Here is a 16,192-nt window from a genome sequence, read left to right as displayed (position 1 = left end):
TCAGACCTGGTGTCTCGGCGACATGAATATTAAGTATTAAACTTTTCACATGTTCAGAGAACTCCACACGGATTCATTACGATCAGTTTACATGATCCAAAAACACGTTATCGCGTTGGTCTCGAAAGAATCTTTGGTTCAGCAACCTGTATATTAAAATGCACATCAAACTCAATAAAGACAGCGACATGCGCGGCCCATAATGTTTAAAACAAATTTTGGCACCACGAGACCACATCTAGTCTCTATTGTTTTCGTGCTTCCGTGAAATTGTTGGCCCGTGTAGATTTCATCTTGCCACCCAGGCTTACGTACAAGGCTTGGATTGTCTTTTGGCCCCAAAGAAATCAACACTGGACGCGGGGGGGGGGGGGGCTCTGGTCACCATATAAGGCTCGGATTGGCTTTTGGCACCAAAGAAATCAACATTATCCATCACATGGACGGTATGGGGGCATTTGGCCGGAGCGTGGGGGTTTTTGGTTGTCGCATCATGCCGCAAACATGTAGCATGATGTCCCATACAGTCGTATTATCCTGACACCAGGCCGACCAGTCCTAACACTAACCTCTTACTGCTGAGCGCCAAGCAAGGCAGCTAATAGTACCATTTTTTGAAGTCTTTATCCACCTGTTTAGTCCTTGAAAAGTAATCACACAGTCACGAGGATTGATACACACGCTGCGAACTTTTTAGTTCAATTCTGACTGCATTTGTACTGTATGGAACTGTTCATTTAATTTATGTTTCTTTCAGACGGGGACATTTCTTAAATTCTTTCCTTCATAACAAAATAAAATTGTTTCAAATAACATAACCCTTTAAAAACTTGAATGGTCTTTCCATAATAAAGAATTAGCTTGAGCGGTTGTTCTACAGAAATAGTGACCACTGTAAACACTGTTATAAAACTAGGAACAGAAGACGATGTCAATTTCACCGTGGGAAAGGTGTGTTTGTAATACAAAACCATCTAACATGGCACGTTGTAGTTTACAGCTCAAATTATGTTTCTGACATTAAAATCGAAGTAATTGTTTTGAATTAACCTGACATTGAACAGCTTGTTGCTGAAATGAATAATTGTGTGAGTGAAATTCAATCTTGGGTCTTTTGTGTGACAGGTCGACATATTTTCACTAGACCATAATGATTAACCAAATTTAGGACTGTTAAAGTAAATTTGAATTGTCCAAATTTCATTTTCTTGGGGAAAACTACTGATTCACCTGCCGGCCTCTACTTATTTCCAGATCGTATCAAAACTCTTCTAATCCAAACTGAGATATCAGACGCGGTGCGAATATTGTTAGCGAAAGTAAAACATGTGAAATAGTACATGGCCAACATAAAAAATATGGAACAATTTCCTTTTTATGGAGTCTGTAGATAAATCGGCTGACAAACCCACAAGAGTATTTATGGGTATGTTAAGTTTAGCTGAGTTTGATAAATTGGCAAATATTTACTCGTCCCTAATGCACTGACTATGTTCTTGATTGTTGTTTCTGGTTTAACACCATTTCTCAGTGCATGATGGGCTATACATGGAGGCCATTATAACTTGTGGAGGAAGAACCCGGGAAAACACCAGTAAGAACCACCGTCCTACAGGATGTTACTAGCAAGCATTCTCACACACTGGCCAAGCAAAAGGCTCGATACCAGAAATAGCACTTAATCACACACACACACACACACAGAGAGAGAGAGAGAGAGAGAGAGAGAGAGAGAGAGAGAGAGAGAGAGAGAGAATATTGTCCTGGTTACGGTAGCTTTTGTCCTCTTCAATTTTTACAATTATTTTTTTTACTTAGAATATCATTTTAAGTATTAAAAACGTCCAGTTTCGTGGATATATTTCTGAACAATAAGGTCTGTGTCATAATTTGTTTCTCTTTTAGCCTGACTTCACCTTTCAATGCTAAATCCATTGTCAAATAACGTGTGTGCTAGTAGATTGTAACGAGTTTATCTTCACAAACTTAAGTAACAGAAAAAAACAAAACCAAGTTTTATAAAACTGAACAAATAGTTGAATTGTCAAAGTTATAAACGAAAAATATGAGAGGAACTTACAATATTATGAAGTAAATCCAAACTAGTCAAAATTTGTTCATCAAAATCAAAAATCAATAGTGTATGCTGTCACATGGCGTCTATTTCTAAGTACAGTCGCCTATAAAGGTCTGCAAAAGTCCTAAATAAATGGAAAGTTCTGTATCGTCCTAACAACAAAGGGAATTACTTCAAATAACCATATGAAATCCTACACATATGAACGTTTGGATCGCATGCAATCAATTCTACCAGTGAACTAATAACTAAAATTAAAAGGTAAATTGCATAACAATTCTAGCATCAACATATTTCCATGAAATTGAATAAAAATACATAATATGGAAACAAAGTCACAGAAAACACATTTGCATAAAACAAACACTCAAATAATAGAATATTACGTGAAACTAAAATTGCGTACCTTGTCGCTGTTTCTTTTAGGACTTGTGCGTTCTAGCACTAAACATGCCGTTCTTTTTACACGACGAACACCTGGTCCCTACCTTTTTTCACGAGGAATGCACTAATCTTTTTATGCTTTCCACGGAGTCAACTAATTTCCTCTTCTTGGAAATTTCCAGACTAAAGAAGGGTCGTCACTTGAAAGTTAGATTACTCTAAAGTGTACGCTCTAATTTATTCTACCCAATCGTAGGCGGTGGTCCCTAATCTTTTCCAAAGAAATAATTCCTTTCATCAGATTTATACAGCTCAGAATCTGTGTACGACATTGCGTGACAATTTCCCTTTGAAAATATGATAAGTGGACATAGGTTCTTATTAAGCGGTCAGGGTTGGTAGCTCAAATGTTTACTTTCTAAGGATCATGTAAAGTTACCTCAGTCAATTTCTCTGGGTCTGAATGCTGTTCCTTTGAAGTTTACACTGACATGGGGGGGGGGAGAGATCAACGAAGAAAGGTCGGAGTGACCTTCACAAATACTTTTCTGGCTTATCTGCGATAAGACTTAAATTGCAATTCAAACTTCGACACTTCACACATATAATTTCTTGTAACATTCTTCTACTTCATTTAAAATTTCCTTTTCATTCGATATCACTTTATTATTTATTTTTAATTTATCTATTTTTTTTATCTTTCCCTCTTTCAAATTCTAGTCTTCTGTAAATTCCCTTGCTTTTAGTGTACAGCTCATTAAATTTACCAGCTCTTATTTTAATTCCTTCTGTGATGTTTCTTTGTATCTTATCATATTCATAGGCAACAGTTTTATCTTCTTTAGTTTTTATCCCTCCTTGGGTTTGCATTTCTTTATGTTTATTGTCAATACATTCTTTACATAATTTCCTATTTGTAATATGATATTTAGAATTTTTTAAAAAAATAATTCTTTTAGCTTTTCCCATTCTATGAGAATGTCCGGCTGTTCAATTTCTATAAAGTCATTCAGGTGGTGCTGAACAGTGCTCCCATAATCCAAATTATCGTTCAGGTGAGCACCGTTCAGCTCCCATATTCCCTGACCCCATTTAGTCAGGTTTTCCATGTTAAGATTAATTGTTACTGGTTTGTGGTCTGAAATATGTTCATACATTATTGTACATGCATTAATATTTGATGTATACATTTCTGATATGTAAAATTTATCTATGCGGCTACCTTTAGTTTTGGTATACATGTATATATTCGACTTTATCCTATGTAGAAATCTATATACGTCTATTAAATGAATAGTATTTTTAAATGTTTTAACATAATGGTTGGCAGCCGTATCTGAGTAGGACATACCTCCGTACCTATCCAGATCGGTATCAACCCAATCAAAATCTCCACCTATTAAACATTTTTCTAATACATATGTTTCCATGTGTGATGTCAAAAACGAGATGAAATATGCTTTTTTTTACATTCATACTTGTTGGAACAAAGACGTTAATTATGTTTCAATTATTTATCTTTACGTGAAGATAACGACCATTCAGTTCAGAGGGCGTGGGCTCTACTTCAAGGTTTAATCTTTTAGCTTTGCGTCTAAAAATCGAGGTTACCGAAGATTTAATCTCTGAGTTATGCTCGTTGCCAAAAACTGGTGCGTTTAGATTTTCCTCAAGTTGTTGTATTGGAGGACAGTCGTTATTCTTTACAATACAGACAAAATGTCATCACGGCCATCGTTGGTAAAGACGGAATCAGACGTCGGCACTTATTCCACTCTTGTTTCCATAGGGAAATCAACATTTTGGATGAAACGGAAGTTGGAAAGTCTTTCAGAACCAATTTGACCAGAAATTGCTGCCGTTTCTGAAAAACGTGTAATATGACCGGCTAGGAAAGGCTGAATTCTGTCAAACTGGACAAATAACAATTCGTAAAGTGTTAAACATATTTTAAAGTCTGTGGTCGACTGGAAGTTCCAGTATCTTCCAAAGTTCATCAACACGCTGTACGTCATTATGCAAAGTGAAGAAGCAGACGTGTCGGGCAATAAGGAGCATGGGCAATTACAAGTTAACATAAAATGTTCTTGCACCATTACATAGATTTGTACAGATGAACTTAATCATTTAAAATCAAGTTATAAGGAACGTGTGTGTTCTTTTTTATGCATGTCATTAAAATACTGCTTTTGGCAGTTAAACTCGTATGGTAAATATATTTTGAAACATTGTGTCCTGTCTGCCTCATTGTCAGTTTGTCTTTGTCTTTCACAAAATATATATTCCATTTGATCAAACAATAAAGGAAACACATAATCTTGTTGCACTTATAAATTCTTTTTGCAAACATTTTAAAGGTATCGTGATTTGTAGTGACCGGTCATATGACAAAAGATTCAAAAAATTTATGTTCTAAATACGTTGGGGGGTTGGGGTTGAGGTGTATTTTTTTTATAAATATAACTTTTCTTTGCTCTTTTCATTCTCTAAAAAGGAAGAATAAAGGAATTAAAATGTGTAATAAAGAAATTACCGGAAAATGTTTTTGTTTTTGTTTTGCATTTGTTTATTCTTTTCGCAATCATTTTACATGCCATATGTTACAGTCGATGTGTTTGGCCGTCTTTCATCTTTTTAAAACGAATTTCGTAAATAAATTAAGACAATACGGGTTCTTTCTTCACTTGTTTCTTTTTTTATGCAGGTCATATGAAAAACCGCAATACGTACTGACTGGCCCTAGTAATAAAATTTCATGAAAATACATGTTGTAAATACATTGGTCAATGTGTTTTCTCATCATCTTTAATTTAAGAAATAAATATTGAATTTGATAAAGAAATAAAGAAACTACAAGTCTTTTTCGCACTTATTTCTTCAACTCGCAAGTCATCTGACATACTGCTGTACGTACTGACTGGTCGTAAAACCAAATTGTCATGAAAATTCATGTTGTAAATACATTGGTCAATGTGTTTTTTTCTTCTTCTTCATCATCTATCATTTAAAAATAAGAATTACTAAATTTGATAAAGAAATCAAAACAATAATATTACATCAATTATTCGCTTCATTGCTTAAAATTACATCACAGAGGATTTACGTCCAATTGACGAGCCAAGATGTCATCAATAGTAAACATGATGAAATACTTACTAATGCTGAAACCAAGGAAGACTTTTGCAAATGGTTTTGGAAACGGATCATTAACGGCATTATAAATCTTAACAGTTCAGTTGAAGCACTCATTACATCAATACATCGTGCGGAAAGAAAAATTCAGGCCAATTATATATGGCGTTGCGCTGAAACACAAATATCACATGGACTGGCAAATTGTTAAGATCGGATTTACGCATGCCGATACATCAGAAGAAGTTAGCAGAATAACAAACATCGAAAAAGAAATTGATAGCGTCTAGGGAGCTGATATGGGTAAGACTCTGTACTTGCTATTAATCATGTTGACACAAGACGTGTCTTCGACACTGAAAAGAATTCAGAATAAAACTGGCAATTCCAATACAAAAGGAGCTGGCGAAAAAGTTGTCTTTTCCTGTTCCCATACCAACAGAATGAGTAATGACAACAACGTTCACCAAAAAAATTTGTGGTGACATTACGATCGCGAAAGAGAAACGAAATGCACACAACAGGACGCTGAAGAATAAATTTAAACTGAAAATTAAATTACCGTCAGATCTGAACCCACCAATGGATATAAATGACGGGGAAATGGTGCAAATATGCCACACGAATGGGAAAATTTGCTTAGAAGACTGATATTTCCAACAGCCCAGAAACATCTGGAAAGCAGGCAAACGCATCGAAAGAAACAAAAAAAAAGAAAAAAAAAAAAAAAAAAAAAAAAGGGAGAAACTTCCTTAAAAGAAAGTGCCACTTCCAACAGCCCAGAAGCACCTTAAAAGCAGGCAAAGGCATTAAAGAGAAACAAAAAAGGGGGAACTATCCTGAAAAGAAAATAGTACTCCCGAACAACAGGCAAAGGCGTCAAAAAGAATCGGGAAAGGTGAAAAGCCAAAAATGTAATATCCTGTGGGTGCTAAAGCAGAATCTGACTTAAAGTTAAGTAAAATGTACAGACAATTCAAATCAGTTTTGTCTAGCTTTTGTTATTACAGAGCCAGATAAAGTAGACCAACTAAGATATAAAAAAAAGTCTAATCTAATAAAACTGGGGAGAAAAAATTGTCGATCCACTGACAGTGGAATAGATTATTGCGGAGTTTAACAAATTCCAGGCTGTTATATGTAAGTATTTTGACATAAACTGCTTGAAGAAGTTGCATGAGGATAAACCTTGAGAAAATCTTGGATCCTTTTAACGTTTCAAGGACTACGTTTACAGAATTTTAACATTTTCTTGCTTTATATTCTGTCTTCGTGTACTTCCACATTTAAATTTTTTTGGAAGGGTACATCTTTCTGGTATTTTGTGCAATTTATTTTTGCATTTTTTGAACATCTACCTTTAGCTGTCACAATATGACCGCCATTCTGCTGAGTTACCATAAAGTAGTACCTAATGCATATGAACCTTAGAGGTAAATAAATCTCTGCTACACGGCTAGACAGTGGGATACATTTTGGAGAGATACAGAGACAAGATGCTACTTTATCAAGAGTTATTAGTTGGGTTGAGGCACAGAAACACCCTGCTTGGGAAGAAGTATCTGGGAATAGCGCAGACGTTAAGGCTTTATGGGAGGCATACAAATTATTAGAGATGTCAGACGAGATGCTTGTGCGAGTTTGGCTAGATCGTTCCGGCAAGCCAGTTAAAAGATACATCGTCGTACCTTACAGTTGGCGGCAAGAAGTCCTAAAACAATGCCATGATGGAGCCGCCGGGGGGACATTTAGGTGTTGACAAAACGCTCAGTAAAGTGCGTCAACGATACTACTGGCCCGGTATGAGGGATGATATTCGTGACTGCTGTGCAACGTGATCCGCTTGCGCTCTGCACAAAAGTCCCAAGCAGAATGGCCGAGCGAAATTCAGGGCATAACGGCTGGGGAAGAGGGAGAGCTGGTAGCCCTGGATATTTTGGGACCACTTACGAAAACGGAAGAAGGAAATGCATACATCCTTGTAATTGGAGATTACTTCACATTGTGGATTGAGGAGGTGCCTCTGCCTAATATCGAAGCCACCACGGTCGCAAGAGCGTTGCTGGACAATTTTATCTGTAGATTTGGCGTGCCTCGTGTGCTGTTATCTGACCAAGGCCGACAGTTTGAAAGTGCCGTATTCAAAGAGCTCTGAGTAATATTAGGGATTAAGAAGACGCGAACGTTTTCCTATCATCCACAATGTAATGGGATGGTGGAACGGTATAACAGAACTTTATGCCAGATGCTAGTAGCATACGTGGATGATAAACCAGAAAATTGGGACCAATACCTTTCTCTTACGAGCATGGCATATCGTGCATCTGAGCACACTTCATCCGGATTCACCCCGAACAAGCTAATGCTGGGTCGATAAGTGATTGTCCCTACGGATCTTCTAGTTGGCAAAACACCAGACGACGCCCGAAAGAATTTGCCTCGATTTGTGTCGGATTATAGAGAAGTAGTCTGGGAAGCCAACGAGGAAACCCGAGAAAAATTAGGCGTCAGAAAGTCGCTTATGCTCTCAAGGTTCATGGTCAATCTTTCAGTGATGGTGACCTAGTGTGGTTGCACCATACGCTAAGAAAGAAAGGGAAGTCACCTAAATTACAGGTCAAATGGACTGGACCATGGCGGATTGTTAAGAAAGTAACGGATGTTACATATCTGATCGCAAGGAGCAATCATAAGGCGACTCAGATTGTTCACTTCAACGACTAAAACCATGCTTGGTGCGACCAGAAAGTGAACATATACATACCGATAGCCAGGAAGATATACACGATAGCGATGATGAAATCGATAAGGAAGAAGAAGTATTGCCATATCCAATTAAGGCTCAAAGAGCCAAACTAATGGAACAAAGAAGGGCTCGGCGAAGAAGCGTCACTGTGTTGTGACAAGTTACAGACATGTTTTTAAACTGAGTACAGTTGTTTCATGCACTTATAGCACTGACCGGTGATAAATGGTATGGGTGGGTAATAATCGTGTCCCCGTGATTATTAAATTGGATGGGTACAGACAAATTGTCATAACGGGTTTGAAAAACAAAGCCGCGCAGTGAGAATCATAATAATCTGCGCCCGTCGGCTGTTTAAATAGTGTGATTCTAGTGAAATAATTATGTGATAACAGATGTCCAATATTTTTTTATGTTCTTATGGATAAGATGTATGTATTGATCTTGTGCAAAGTTAATTCAAAATAGTTTTAGAAGTTGTTTGCTGCTTGAATCCATAGTTTGGTAAATTAGATCTATTTGTTTGGGTTGTGCTTGGGGTGAAGCAGAGCTACATTATTAAGAGAAGATGGTGATTTTATGATGATTATTTGGAGGTTAGTGGACTGTTTTATTCTGTCACTGTAGAGTTAGTACAAGTGGTGAATAGATGATTGAAAAGGCAGTGTCACATGCGTTTGGTGAATGACAATGTGTATCGCGCCAGTTGGACGTTGAAGTCATGGTTGACCTGTATTTGAGGTTCGTAAGAGACGTATTATTCTCTGAACAACGCATTCTCTAATCTCGTTGCACACAGGAAGGTTCATGTGTTTTATTGTCATTGAACTGATAGCGACTTGCCAGTTGAGAATTGCTTCGTACAGTGTGTATTAAAAATTATTCGCTACCATCTTGACAATCATAATAATTCCGTGTGGTTTCCGTCATGTGTAGCCTGAATTGTTTGCTTGAATGGAAAAGTGTCTATTTGGGAAGTTGTGACTGACAATTCGTAGCACATGTCAATTAATTAGCAGCATGGAGAAATGGTATTGAACACCACAGTATAGTTGAATTGTTTATGTGATGGGTGTTCTAAACGTTTGCTTATGGCTATGTTTGGACGCTGTAGCATTGGTCCAATAGTGGTGAGTTAGTTGTAAGAAGATAGGATCGTCTGACAGACTGAGCCCCAAAAAAATGTGTACATGCGTAATAAGGTCTATTTGGAGACGTGTATCCTGGTGGGAACGCAAACTCCAGACCCGAGTTATTTTGGGGTAAACAGGAATGGTCATGTGTTTCATTTACTGTCTTGTTGTTAGAGACCTATGTATAAAAAAGTCTTTCCTGCAGCGAATTCCGAAGATTGTTTTGAGAGAGTTTGAACCCGAACAATTTGTTGGAACATTTTCATGTTGGATTCAACTTGGTTAATTTCTGTCTATTGTTGACATTTAGGTTACTTAATAAGCAAGCAGTGATTCAAAAAGAAAAGAAAAAAATTAAAAGGAAATTTTCTTTAAATTATGGATGTTGAGTGAGAGGCTATTAGAAACAAGTCCACTGATTCAGAGTTTTGTTTTAATCATCTTTGGGAATCATTAATCGGTTGGGTGGTTGATTTTGGGGAAAATAATCAATTTTGATTAGACCACAGAAGTGTGACGTTTGTGTCAATCGAGGTCGAGTGATCCTTTTAAAGGCGGGGGTAATGTAGGAAATTTAGAGTATGTGCACTTCGTTATAGCGCCACGTTTTAAGGAATTCTTAGATTTGTGTGATTACTTGTGTGATTATTGGAATTCGGCGCCATGGAAATATTCCTAGCCCGAAATAATGAGTTAATTATTAGGAGCAAACGTCACGGAGTGAAGTGTTAGTGTGCTTCCATGATGCCATGGTTTACTAGTAGTGAATTCCGGCCAAAACCGAATGAATGTCCCTGGAGTAAAATAGTGCATATTAAAATCTAGTGGTATACATTGGTGGTGTGACTGCAAGTGCAGTATTTACGATATTACACACAAGGAAATAAATAAGAAGGGACTTGGCAGACACCGTTCATGTCGCCATGTGGGCAAATATGGTGCAGTTATATTGGCGAAATGTGCCTGGAAAGCATACATTGACTGGCCTAAGGTGGCGGAGTTAAAATAGTTCTCATTGTAAGGGGGTACTCGTATATTTTCTAAGGCGTGAACGGTTGGCGGTAAGGAAACATGATGACGGTAAAACGCAGATAGTGCGGTTGGTAGATATTTGGCAGTTTGTTTTATCTGTGGTCTTGCATTAATTAGACGAAAATTTAGGTATAGAATGGACACGTCGGGCTTTCTAATTTACAATTGAAGTTGTATGGAAGTCTTTGGAAAGTCGGGGTAAACTTATGACTTCTAGCGAGAATCGCGCCAGGGTTTGACATCTGCTCGGTCAAGTAAATACCCGTGTGCGTGTAACAATACTGTCAGCATTCGATTGAAAATGGCATCCAAGGCAAAAATAGTTAACATTGATTCAAAACATCTTTTTTAATGCATTTATGACCGACCGATGATAATACCGTAGAGGTCTCGCTAGGATTTTAAAACTAGGAGTCCAGGGCTCCTATTTTTGGAAAAAAACATGAGTCCCATCAGCAAAAGTTGCAGTTCCCTACCAGACGCATATTGGCTAAATTTCCAGATGAGAAAAACCAGGGGTTACTATTGAGTTTAATTTTCTAACTTCTTTACACCACTGACACACAGGTGCTCGATGCGAGCTTGATGTTGAGGGGAAAAAAAAAAACAATAATCTGAAGAAGAAAAAAAATCATACTGAGTGACAAAAATACCTCAGATTACCCCAATGACCCGTTCTGACATAGGACCCTCTCTATCATACTATATAAGAGATATATAGTATGAAAGAGTTAAACACGTGTTGTGCATTCCACTAGAGGTGAATCACCACACATATTAATTAATGCATATTCCTATAAATGCTTCCGATGTTATTTCAAGACATGACGGAAATGACCGTGAGATGTTCTAATAGCAATGCCTCATCACACCTTATACAGTCCCCAAAACACATACAACCCCATAATGCTCGTAATCTACAAATGCCTAAATCTAACTCAGCTATCACCAGCAAAATGAGAGGGGAAAAATGCTTCAACAAAAGATAGGGACTACATTCGTGGGTACTGAACCGTTACGTATAACCTAAGTCCATTATGTTCGGCTCATACAAATGATTTTGCAACAAAATATTCGGTAGTACTAAAGTGCGAAATGAATCTTTTCGCGAAAAGAAGAAATAAGTACGAAAAGAACTCGCATTTCTTTATAGAATTCATTAATTCTTTTTTTAAGGGAAAGATGGCGAGAAAACACATTGACCAATATATTTACAGCATGTATTTCACATTTTGGTCCTACGATCAGTCAGTATGTACAAAGGTATGTCAAATGACTTGCGAAAGGAAGAAATAAGTGCGAAAAAACTATTTTCTTTATTTATCAAACTCATAATATATCCAAATAATTGATTCACGAAGCTCTTAAAGCGTGGATATAATAATATATAATGAAGGTACTGAATCTTTCTTAAAGAGGAAATTGCTCACGTTCTCAAACTGAACAATCTTGTTGTTTGTAATGGTTTTATTTGGGATAAAAATTGAGTTTTACTTAGCTTTGTTCTGAGGTGACTAACGTTGATAGAACAATTAATAAGTTTCTCTATTCTTAACGGTTATCAGGTTGGTTTCATTACTACCGTCTTTCTTTCGATGAGCTGAGAGAGCACATTTCTCGGCTGAAAGGACCCAGCAGATGTGTTAATTAAACTTTCGTCGGTAGCCTTATATATTAGGTTAGGCCAATGTTGAGAAATCAAACAATATTCCTCCTATCATTTCTATATGCAAATGGCCAAAATGTATCCGTGTGTTTGTCAGGTAAATTGTAAAAGGGATTGTATATTCTGTGATGTAAGTATAATTTGTTAATTGTTGCAATTCTTTTTCCGTTTTTACATAATTTTTTCATCTTGCTTTTTTATTATATAGAAATTAGTTGAAAACATGTCAGATACTCACGACTCTTACCTCCATTAAATATTCCAATTCCTTGCATTGCCCTTTTAAAGCAATACACGGCACGTCTTTTTACTCTAACAGTCGAAAAGATTGGAAAATTGTCTAAAACATCATTGGTATTTGGACAGCCACAAAATGTTGAATCTATGTAGAACCTTTCATTCAACATCTTATGCTTTTACTCAGCAAACCGGAAACAAGAAATATTTACTTATAGCGTTATCAGTCCATCGAAAACATACAGCACCGTTGTTGTAGGGTTTAACGCCATTTTTCAGCACACGATAGGCTATACATGGCGGCCAGTATTAATGGTGGAAGAAGTCCCGGGATAACCCCGGAAAGAACCACCGACCCACGAGAAGTACTAGGTGTAGTCATGCCCATTTGTACAAAGTGTAAAGCACATCAATGGTTAAAAATATCCATTGCTAACACTATTTATGCCATAACAAGTTTATGGCATTAAAAGATTTTGTTGTAAGGAACTGGCCTGTGTGTTATGTATTGGAAAAACTTACAAACTAGGAGAGTTCCACGTGACACCTAAAGTTTATAAAGATTTGTCAGTTGTAAGAAGACTGACCATGGAAAATCCACTGGGTTTCGGACCGACTTTTATGCGCACAAATTCATCGGCAAAGACCTATTCGTCATTCCTGCATGACACTGCAGATAACCTAAGTAATAATGAACTTTCAAACTAAGTTGTAAGCAGTGACGATGAATTGGCATCCTAACATGTATATTTAAGACAGTGTTCGATAAAATATATATTCTATTTGATCAAGCAATAAAGGAAACACATAATCTTGTTGCACTTGTAAATTCTTTTTGCAAACATTTTAAAGGTATCGTGATTTGTAGTTACCGGTCATATGTCAAAAGATTCAAAATTTTGATATGTTCTAAATACGTTGGGAGTTGGGGTTGAGTTGGGTTTTTTTAAAATATAACGTGTTTGCTCTTATCATTCTTTTAAAAGGAAAAATAATGAAATTTGGACGAATAATAAAGAAATTACAGGAAAAAGCTTTTTTTTGCATGTATTTATTCTTTTCGCAAGTCATTTTACATGCCATATGCTAGAGTCTGTGTTTGTCCATCTTTCATTTTAAAAATATTAATTTCGTAAATAAATTACGACAATAGGAGTTCTTTTCTCACTTGTTTCTTCTTTTTGCAAGTCATATGACATACCGCAATACTTACTGACTGGCCTTAGTACCAAAATGTCATGAAAATACATGTTGTAAATACATTGGTCAATGTGTTTTCTCATTATCTTTCATTAAAAAATAAATACTGAATTTGATAAAGAAATAACGAAACTACGAGTTTATTTTTTTGCACTTCTCTCTTCATCTCGCAAGTCATCCGACATACCGCGCCGTAAGTACTGAGGTCGTGAAACCAAAATGTCAAGAAAATTCACGTAAATACATTGGTCAATGTGCTTTTTTTCTTCATCATCTCTCATTTAAAAATAAGAATTATTGAATTTGATAAAGAAATAAAGAAAATAGTTCTTTCGCACTTGTTTTTCTTTCCACGAAGAGAAGCTTCTCGTACTTTAGTATTACCCCAATTATTCGCTTCTTTGTGATCGAGATGCTTAAAATTACATTAGAGGGTACACGTTCTAATTGATTAGTCAAGATGTCGAACACTAGTATATTTGACGAAATACTTACTAATGATGAAAAGAAGAAAGCCTTTTGCAATTGGTTTTGGAAAGGGGCCATTGGGGGCAATGAAAATAGTGATAGTTTAGTTGAAGCACTCAATACATCAAGCCATCGATCAACCGTCTACGTGCGGAAAGAAAATTTCAGGCCATGTATATACGGAGTTGCGTTGAAATACATATATCACAAGGAATGGCAATTTGTTAAGATCGGATTCACGCAAGTCGATACATCAGAAAAATGTAGCAGAATGACAAAGATCGAAGAAGAAATTGGTAGATTCTATGGAAAAGATTCGGCGTCGACTATGTTTGTACTTCCTATCAATCCCGTTCAGACATTAACCTACAATGAAGTTGAAAAACAAATCAGACAAAAAGTGGGAGTTCCAGTACAAAAGGAACTGGCAAAAAAGTTATCTTTTCCTGTTCCCAGAGAATGGACAATGACAAATAGGGGGTTCAACGACAAAATTGTTGATGACATTAAGAAAGCGGCAGAAAACCGAAATGCACACACCGGGGTGCTGAAACATGATTTTGAGGTGAGAATTGAATTACCGTCATCTCTTACCCCACCAAAAGATATAAATAATGGGGAAATGGTGCAAATATGCAAGAAGAATGGGGAAATTTGCTTACAAGAAAGTGGCACTTCCGACAGACCAGAAGCATCTGGAAAGCAGACGCAGGCATCGAAAAAAAAAACAAAAAAGGAGAAACTTTCCTTAAAAGAAAGTGGTACCCCCGAACACCCAGGCACATCTAGACAGCAGGCACAGGCGTCAGAAAGAATCAGCAAAGGTGAAAAGCCAAAAATGTAATATCATGTGGGTGATAAAGCAGAATCTAACTTAAACTAAGCAAAATGCACAAACAATTCAAATCAGTTTTGTCTTGCTTTTGTTTTACATAGGCAATTAAAGAAGTAGACCAACTAAGGTATAAAAAAAAGTCTAATCTGATAAAACTGGGGAGAAACAATTGTCGATCCACTGACAGTGGAATAGATTATTGTGGAGTTTAACAAATTCCAGACTGTTATATGTAAGGATTTTGACATAAACTGCTTGAAGAAGTTGTATGAGGATAAAAAATATGAGAAAATCTTGGACCCTTTATGGATGTGCAGTTTAGACATGAAATTTTAATGATTCTAGGACTGTATGTTTACAGAATTTTAACATTTTCTTGCTTTGTATTTTGTTTTCATGTACTTCCACATTTAATTTTTTTTTGGGAAGGGTATATCTTCCTGATTTTGTGCCATTCATTTTTTGCATTTTTCGAACATCTACCTTTAGCTGCCACAATATGACTGCCATTCTACCGAGTTACCATAAAGTAGTACCTAATGCATATGAACCTTAGAGGTAAATAAATGTTTTAAAAAACATCTTATGACAATTTATTTTACTGATGAGTGTGAAAAATTTGCATTATGTTAAAAAATAGCAGGGCCCCCCAGTGGTCTAAAGCGCTCTTCGTTACGGATCACTGCCATCTCACCTCTCCCTGCGTCGGTTCGAGTCTAAGATTCAGCCAATGTGGGTATGCGAGAAAGCTTGCCACTAGCTTCTCGTGGGCCGGTGGTTCTTTCCAGGGTTTTCCCGGGTTCTTCCTCCACCATTAATACCGGCCGCCATATATAGCCTATCTTGTGCTGAAAAATGGCATTAAACCCCACAACAACAACAAATAGTAATACACCCGATGTCATAGAATAATACATAAACAATTAGGTAATAAATGAATGTACTGCTCTTATTTACAGAATAACTTTCTGAAAAGAAAATCTAAAAGCCTTGGCACTCTTTTCATAAATGGAAATCACCCTTTGTTCAAATTTCAAACTTTTGCATGATGTGCATGTAATTCCTCAAATTCCACAGGTAACATTTTTTAACAAATGCCAAGTGTTTCACAAAATAATATGTCTTAAATTAGCAATTCAGCATTTAATTTTTAAATAATTATCTCTTTGCAAAAATGCAGTATCTTTCACATACAAAGTTATTGCTTTATGGTTTACACTATTTATCACCCTGAAAATATAGTTCTGCATCTAAATAAATTTAAATATAAATCAATTTAATG

This window comes from Sinohyriopsis cumingii, chromosome 14 (assembly GCF_028554795.1).
Source record: "Sinohyriopsis cumingii isolate HCF-2022 chromosome 14, ASM2855479v2, whole genome shotgun sequence".
NCBI classification, from domain to species: domain Eukaryota; kingdom Metazoa; phylum Mollusca; class Bivalvia; order Unionida; family Unionidae; genus Sinohyriopsis; species Sinohyriopsis cumingii.
The sequence above is the reverse complement of the archived record's forward strand: the minus strand, read 5'-3'. Positions refer to the sequence as shown.